This window comes from Drosophila willistoni, assembly GCF_018902025.1.
Source record: "Drosophila willistoni isolate 14030-0811.24 chromosome XL unlocalized genomic scaffold, UCI_dwil_1.1 Seg142, whole genome shotgun sequence".
In the NCBI taxonomy this organism is placed as follows: Eukaryota; Metazoa; Arthropoda; class Insecta; order Diptera; family Drosophilidae; genus Drosophila; species Drosophila willistoni.
The window spans coordinates 4,860,547-4,869,102 of NW_025814053.1; the positions used below are offsets into that span (position 1 = coordinate 4,860,547).

Genomic DNA, 8,556 nt, shown 5'->3' on the forward strand with positions numbered 1-8,556 from the left:
AGTCCATCCCTTCTGAATTCTACTATTTTCCTTATTTTTTCGCATCCCATTAAAATTTATTGAAAAATAGTTAATACTATTCCAGTCCACAATGACAAATCATATAAAGTGACTCAAATTAACACTTGAGCAAATGCAAGGAACATTTAATTGGTTGCCATTATGGGAACTCCACTATTTTCCTTATTATTTCGCATCCCATTAAAATTTATTGAAAAATAGTTAATACTATTCCAGTCCACAACGACAAATCATATAAAGTGACTCAAATTAACACTTGAGCAAATGCAAGGAACATTTAATTGGTTGCCATTTTGGGAACTCCACTATTTTCCTTATTATTTCGCATCCCATTAAAATTTATTGAAAAATAGTTAATACTATTCCAGTCCACAACGACAAATCATATAAAGTGACTCAAATTAACACTTGAGCAAATGCAGGGAACATTTCATTTTGGAGTCCATCCAGTCTGAATGGTCCAAATATGAAGACATGATCCTCAAATAGATGAATTTTGTTTATTAGGTTCAACGGACACTACATTTTAGAGTCCATCCCTTCGGAATTCTACTATTTTCCTTATTTTTTCGCATCACATTAAAATTTATTGTAAAATATTTTTGACTTTTCTAATCCACAATGGCAAATCATATAAAGTGACTCAAATTAACACTTGAGCAAATGCAAAGAACATTTAATCGGTTGCCATTTTGGGAACTCCACTATTTTCCTTATTATTTCGCATCCCATTAAAATTTATTGAAAAATAGTTAATACTATTCCAGTCCACAACGACAAATCATATAAAGTGACTCAAATTAACACTTGAGCAAATGCAAGGAACATTTAATTGGTTGCCATTTTGGGAACTCCACTATTTTCCTTATTATTTCGCATCCCATTAAAATTTATTGAAAAATAGTTAATACTATTCCAGTCCACAACGACAAATCATATAAAGTGACTCAAATTAACACTTGAGCAAATGCAGGGAACATTTCATTTTGGAGTCCATCCAGTCTGAATGGTCCAAATATGAAGACATGATCCTCAAATAGATGAATTTTGTTTATTAGGTTCAACGGACACTATATTTTAGAGTCCATCCCTTCGGAATTCTACTATTTTCCTTATTTTTTCGCATCACATTAAAATTTATTGTAAAATATTTTTTACTCTTCTAATCCACAATGGCAAATCATATAAAGTGACTCAAATTAACACTTGAGCAAATGCAAAGAACATTTAATCGGTTGCCATTTTGGGAACTCCACTATTTTCCTTATTATTTCGCATCCCATTAAAATTTATTGAAAAATAGTTAATACTATTCCAGTCCACAACGACAAATCATATAAAGTGACTCAAATTAACACTTGAGCAAATGCAGGGAACATTTCATTTTGGAGTCCATCCAGTCTGAATGGTCCAAATATGAAGACATGATCCTCAAATAGATGAATTTTGTTTATTAGGTTCAACGGACACTTCATTTTAGAGTCCATCCCTTCTGAATTCTACTATTTTCCTTATTTTTTCGCATCCCATTAAAATTTACTGAAAAATAGTTAATACTATTCCAGTCCACAACGACAAATCATATAAAGTGACTCAAATTAACACTTGAGCAAATGCAGGGAACATTTCATTTTGGAGTCCATCCAGTCTGAATGGTCCAAATATGAAGACATGATCCTCAAATAGATGAATTTTGTTTATTAGGTTCAACGGACACTTCATTTTAGAGTCCATCCCTTCTGAATTCTACTATTTTCCTTATTTTTTCGCATCCCATTAAAATTTATTGAAAAATAGTTAATACTATTCCAGTCCACAACGACAAATCATATAAAGTGACTCAAATTAACACTTGAGCAAATGAAGGGAACATTTCATTCCACGTATTAGGTAGCCAGCAATGCCTATCTCCTTTTTTTCATACAATTGAGGGATTTGACCATTCCATTCCATTCCATTCATCAAGTATATTTCATTCTTCGACGACGTTATGAAGCAAAGGATCAGAGTACAGCTGCTTTAATCGCATAAATTGTTTTCAAGTTTAGACGTCTAGTAACAAATAAGCAATTTGATAAGCATGAACAACAGTTCAAAAATTGATAGACGAATTAAATTTGTCTGATTGTGAGATTTTCTTGGATCTGTGTTTAATTCAATTTAGATATGAATTTTCCGAATTCTATTTACTTAAACTTGAGATGATCTTAAAAAAACTTTTTATTCAAAGTTAGCGAATTCCTTCCTTGAAGTTACTGCTTTGGTCTAGCAATGGAATGTATTTGAATATTCAGTTTCTTTGTTATCGGTTCAGTTGAGAACCATGTCTTATTCGATTCTTATTCTATGGCTTATACATGAAAAACGTTCATAGCCTCAGATAAAACTTGAGATAATATTAGCCATGGTCTGCAAAAGATGAACATTTTGGTATAGTTTCTTCTGTTAAGGGAAGTTTCTTGGTGTTTCCCATTAACAAACCAAAATATTAAAAATTAACAAGGAAAAAAATAGCCTCTCAGGCATTTAGAAGTTTCTCAGAGTTAAAGTTACATAGTTAAATTCATTTAGATTAGATTCGATACCGAAGTGTTAAAAACATACAAACGACTAGAGCCGAATTTAATAGTTGACAAATCGAAATGCTAAGAAAAATAATAATAAACTAAGTAGTACAATATGTTTACAAATATATTTTTATGAAAATTATGAATATTAAGCATTAGTTTATTTTGATTGAATACTTAATATAAGGAGATTAACCTATTGAAGAAAAACAATCTTTAAAAAGTTATTAATACAAATCGATACTTAGCCAGATTAAGTAAAAATCACATTGTTGTTGCCTGCTGTTGTTATATATATGTATATGTATATGTATATGTATATGTATATGTATATGTATATGTATATGTATATGTATATGTATATGTATATGTATATGTATATGTATATGTATATGTATATGTATATGTATATGTATATGTATATGTATATGTATATGTATATGTATATGTATATGTATATGTATATGTATATGTATATGTATATGTATATGTATATGTATATGTATATGTATATGTATATGTATATGTATATGTATATGTATATGTATATGTATATGTATATGTATATTATATGTATATGTATATGTATATGTATATGTATATGTATATGTATATGTATATGTATATGTATATGTATATGTATATGTATATGTATATGTATATGTATATGTATATGTATATGTATATGTATTGTATATGTATATTATATGTATATGTATATGTATATGTATATGTATATGTATATGTATATGTATATGTATATGTATATGTATATGTATATGTATATGTATATGTATATGTATATGTATATGTATATGTATATGTATATGTATATGGTATATGTATATGTATATGTATATGTATATGTATATGTATATGTATATGTATATGTATATGTATATGTATATGTATATGTATATTTATATGTATATGTATATGTATATGTATATGTATATGTATATGTATATGTATATGTATATGTATATGTATATGTATATGTATATGTATATGTATATGTATATGTATATGTATATGTATATGTATATGTATATGTATATGTATATGTATATGTATATGTATATGTATATATATGTATATGTATAATGTATATGTATATGTATATGTATATGTATATGTATAGTGTATATTGTATATGTATATGTATATGTATATGTATATGGTATATGTATATGTATATGTATATGTATATGTATATGTATATGTATATGTATATGTATATGTATATGTATATGTATATGTATATGTATATGTATATGTATATGTATATGTATATGTATATGTATTTAAATGGCATCAAAAGAAAATTACAAAATTACCCAGGCCCGTCTGACAAGGGCAACAACACAACAACACAACAACAACACAAAGAAACACATTGCAAATAAAGTGAAATTAAGCAAACATAAAAAAAAAGTACAGTTAAAAAGCATAACCAAATGTAAAACCTGTGTGTGCGTGTGTGTGTGTGTGCTGGCTGCTCGCAAAAAATGCAGATATGCAACAAAAAACATAGATAGTAACAGAGGAGAGGAAATCAAATCAAATGCAGTCCAACAGCCTCGTCCGGTTTTTGTTTCATTCTCCACACGACTGGGAAAACGCTTCAGCAAATAACAAAAAAAAAAGAAAAAAAACCCCTCACCATCTCCTTTCCCGCTTTTTGTGCTTAATATAAAAATAAAAAAAAATAACAAGGCAAAATGAACAAACTGATATCGAAATTAAAATCATATAAAATTGAAATGAACAAAATTGAATTGAAAATATATATATATGCATATATATATAAGTCGAGCAAGCACATTAATATGTATATGCATATGCATATATATACATATATGTATGTACATATATATACATATATACGGGCAGCAATCGCAATTGCCAACCAGCAAGAACAGCCAGAAACTATCCATTTGCTAATAATTGATAAAAGCAACAGGGGGTTGAACTATGCGGCGGATGGCGGAGAGGGGGGGAGGGGGGGCCTTGAGGGGAGGCTATAGAACTGCAAATGACATCTTAGGATAAGCATGTACAGTCACAACCAAAAATACACCATTTCTCTGGAGATAATTTGCAAAAGCATCCGCTTCCTATTGCATGGAAATCATTTTACACCATCGGAAATAACAAAAAAGATGGCAACGAAATGCAATGAGGCTTCATTTTGGATGTCATCTTTTAGTAATTACCTATTAACATGTACACTATATGTTTATTAGACTCACTCAAGTGCTTTAAAAACTTATTTTATATTGTTGTTTTGTATCAAACCTTTTGTATGTATGTCGACTCCAGGTCGATAAATAGAAATACAAAGTTTTTAGTTATTTGAATCTCCTTCGAAGATCATCATTAGGGTAAGTAATTAATACTTTTTATGTAATTCTCTATACATAAAAAGGAAATTTAAACAATTAAGCCATCATTATTTTAAAACATTGGTATTTGTTTAGTCCGACCTGAAGTTTTGTAATTACTGTGGGGGTCAAGAGTTTTTTTTATTTATTTAGCTAATTATTAGAAAGACTCCTGAGTAAAAAAGTAATAAATTATATTTAATAATAGAAAGATTAATATGTTGTTGTAATATTTAAGCAATACATATAGATCTTTAGATAATGAGAGCGGTTACTCTGACAAAGAAAGAGAGAAAGAGATAATCGCAAAAGAATTAAAATAAAATGGATCGCCAATCTTTAAAATTTTACAAAATTATTTCGTTTACTTCAAAAATAAATCGAACGTGTTTGGCACACATTTTATTATACCCTTGCAGAGGGTATTATAAAATTGGTCAGATGTTTGTTACGCACAGAAGGAGACGTTTCCGACCCCATAAAGTATATATATTCTTAATCAGCCTGAGAAGCTGAGTCGATATAGCGATGTCCGTCTGTTCGTCCGTCTGAGCAAATCAGCAAATCATCTTAAGAGCTATCGGTATGAAACTTGATATTTGAGCTACTTATAGCCCGGAGCAGATAAAGTATGAAAATTGTCAGGATCGGACCACTAGATCATATAGTTATAGAAGAAACATAGATGATGAAATTCGAGTATCTCTATGAAATTTACTATTATGATAGTTTTGGATATATAACATCAGATCTCGAAATTTTAATCAGATCGGATAAATATAACACAAGTTACAGTCAATATAAATCGGTTCTACTACGTCGGTGCTTGAAATCCACAGAACAGCTAAGCACACGCATACACACACAGACGCAACGCTACGTGTGTATGTGTATGCGTGAGGAAGAAGAAAAAAATGGAAATAATATTTGGAAGGTATTGTCTGTGCTTTGATGAATTGATGATACAGAAAAAGAGTTTGGAACATGTCAAAATATTATGGTCAAGGACTGCAAGGGTATATAAACTTCGCCTCAGCTGAAGTTACATAGCTTCTATGATATTTTTTTTTCCTTTACTACACTTAAAGTTTGAATTTTCGTTACTTGAGACGAGAACTCTTATATGCGAATAAAATTTAAAGTTAAACTTGATTTCATTTACATTTAAATTAAATTCTATTCTAATCGTTTCTATTCAAATGACAAGAACTATTTTTTTGAGCTCTTCTTTCATTCTTTTACAGTATTTATACACATAATCAAAAGGGATATAAAATATTATATATTTTCATATTTCACGTTTTCTAAAATCGCCTTAATTATGAATAATTAAATCCAATATCTAGGTGAGTTCCTATTAACTATGATTTCTCGCTTAAAGTAATTGAAGTTTTCACTCTAAGTTATTTGACAGGAACAGAAAAGGCGATTTTTTATTCTCTCTAAGACTTATTAGACGTGTTGTCATTAATTTTTTTTGTTTTTTTATATATTTTTTGTTAGAACTCTCGCTTATAATTTATTTTCTCCCATGTTGTTTCAACTTAAAATAAATCAATTTCGCGCCATCCAAAAAAGGTAAATCCTTGTAGAAATATAATTATGGTAGTCAATGCTTTAGTCAGCTGATGCAGACACTTGCCACACACGGATGGTGTTGTCAGAGTAGCCGGCGAACAGGGTCTGGCCATCGGTGGACCAGGCAAGGGACAAGCACTGTGGCTGATCGTCCTTCGAGGTGGGTGAAACAACCTCGGGGCGCAATTCCTCAACGGTCTTCTTGCATGCCAAGACCCAGCTCTTGATGGACGGACCATAGGCAACGCACGGGCATTGATGATGTCGTTGTTCTCCAGAGTGAACAAGTTCTTGCCGTCATTCAGATCCCACAGCAGAGCCTTGGAGTTCTTGCCACTGGAAGTGCACAGGGAACCGTCAAGTAGCCATTGTGGCCATGGTGGTTGTTCTTCAACTTGCAGTTGGCCAAGTTCCAGACCTTGACGGTGCGATCCCAGCCGCAGGATTCAATGATGGGATTGAAGTGGTTTGGCGAGAAACGCACACAGGACACCCAATCGGTGTGTTCATCCTCTTGAATGATGAACTTGCATTCAACCAAAGTGTTCCACAACTCGATGAGACAATTTGACGGTTATCGGCCGAGAAGGCAACCGACAGAACATCCTTGGTGTGTCCCTCGAAGCGGCGAGTGGTCTTGCCGGCAGCCAAATCCCACAAACGCAGAGCCTGATCCCAGGAGCCAGACAGAGCATCGTTGCCATCGGATGAGAGAACCACATCGCTGATGAAGTGAGAGTGTCCATAGAGACGCTGCTGGGGATAACCGTAGTTGGTGTCCTCATCGCGGTTAATTTCCACACACTCCGGGTCTTGTCACGAGATGCCGAGATAATGGTTTCGGGATCCTTGTGATTGGTAGCGATTTGGTTGACCCAGCCATTGTGGCTAATTAGGGTTCCACGTAATTGCAATGTCTCAGACATGGTTAATATATTATAAATTTATTATTTATATGCAATGGAGCACAAAGGGAACACGCCCGAATGCGCTGCTGGCTGGCAGAAAAGAAAAGGATTTTAGTTAAAAAGATTTCGATATAATCGTTGGTGTTCACTATCGGCCAATAAACAAATCGTTAATGGCATCTATCAGATATCTGTCAGATTTTGCTGACCATTAACAGATGCTAATAAAAATATGACTCGACTTTGTCAATCTAATCAAAAATGACTTGTGTGGCTCATTGTAGTTGGCCTACTGGATGCAGCTTTTGGTCTCGATGCTGCCCACAAAACCAAATATAAACAAGAAAGAAAAGTAAGGCAATCCAGTTTTAATGTAGAAAACTGAATACGATTCAGTAAATGTCAAGCATAACTTGTTTTTCACAGTTCTTTAAGTTCTTTGAGTGACTCACAACTCACAAATTCAAATTTTTCGAATATAAAAATACTCTTTTCAAAAAAGTTAAGTGAGTTGTCAGACTGTTCGAAATCCCAGTAACTGGTTTGGTCTTTCAAATGCAAATTGAAGTCAAATTAAATATTTGTTAAAACAAATAAAATGCAAATATAAATAAAAAAATTTGTATAAATTTAAAAACCATTAACCATATGGAATATCCTTATAATTGGAAACTGAATAATTGTATAATTAAAATCAAAATATGATTCAATTCTCATCATTTCTTATTCATATCTATGTCTTTTATTTAGCCATAAAATGTGAAAATAATTTTAATATTTCTGTAAATAAAATTGCACAAAATGGGATAAATCAAATAGAAAATGGTTTAAAACATTCTTTGAATATCAATTTCAATTTTGATTTCAAATGTGTAGCAACTTTAATAAAAGTCAATTTGAAATGAAATGGGGGGAAAATTACGAATTGGGTGTTTGGGGGTATACGGAGAGTGGACATTTTGCCGTATAAATATTTGCACACTCAGCAGAAAAGCGAATAAATAAACTTCAATTTCAGCTAAAAGACAAAAACAAAAAAAAAAGAAAGAGGTAAATGAGAGAGGAAAAACCCCTTTCCAACAACTTTATTCACAGGGT

The 8,556-nt window shown here is 31.6% G+C and overlaps 1 pseudogene; it reads right to left on the minus strand.

Annotated features, from left to right (window-relative positions):
• Nucleotides 1-6,505: 6,505 nt before the first annotated feature.
• LOC6644540 lies at nucleotides 6,506-7,491 on the minus strand (annotated as a pseudogene).
• Nucleotides 7,492-8,556: the final 1,065 nt, after the last annotated feature.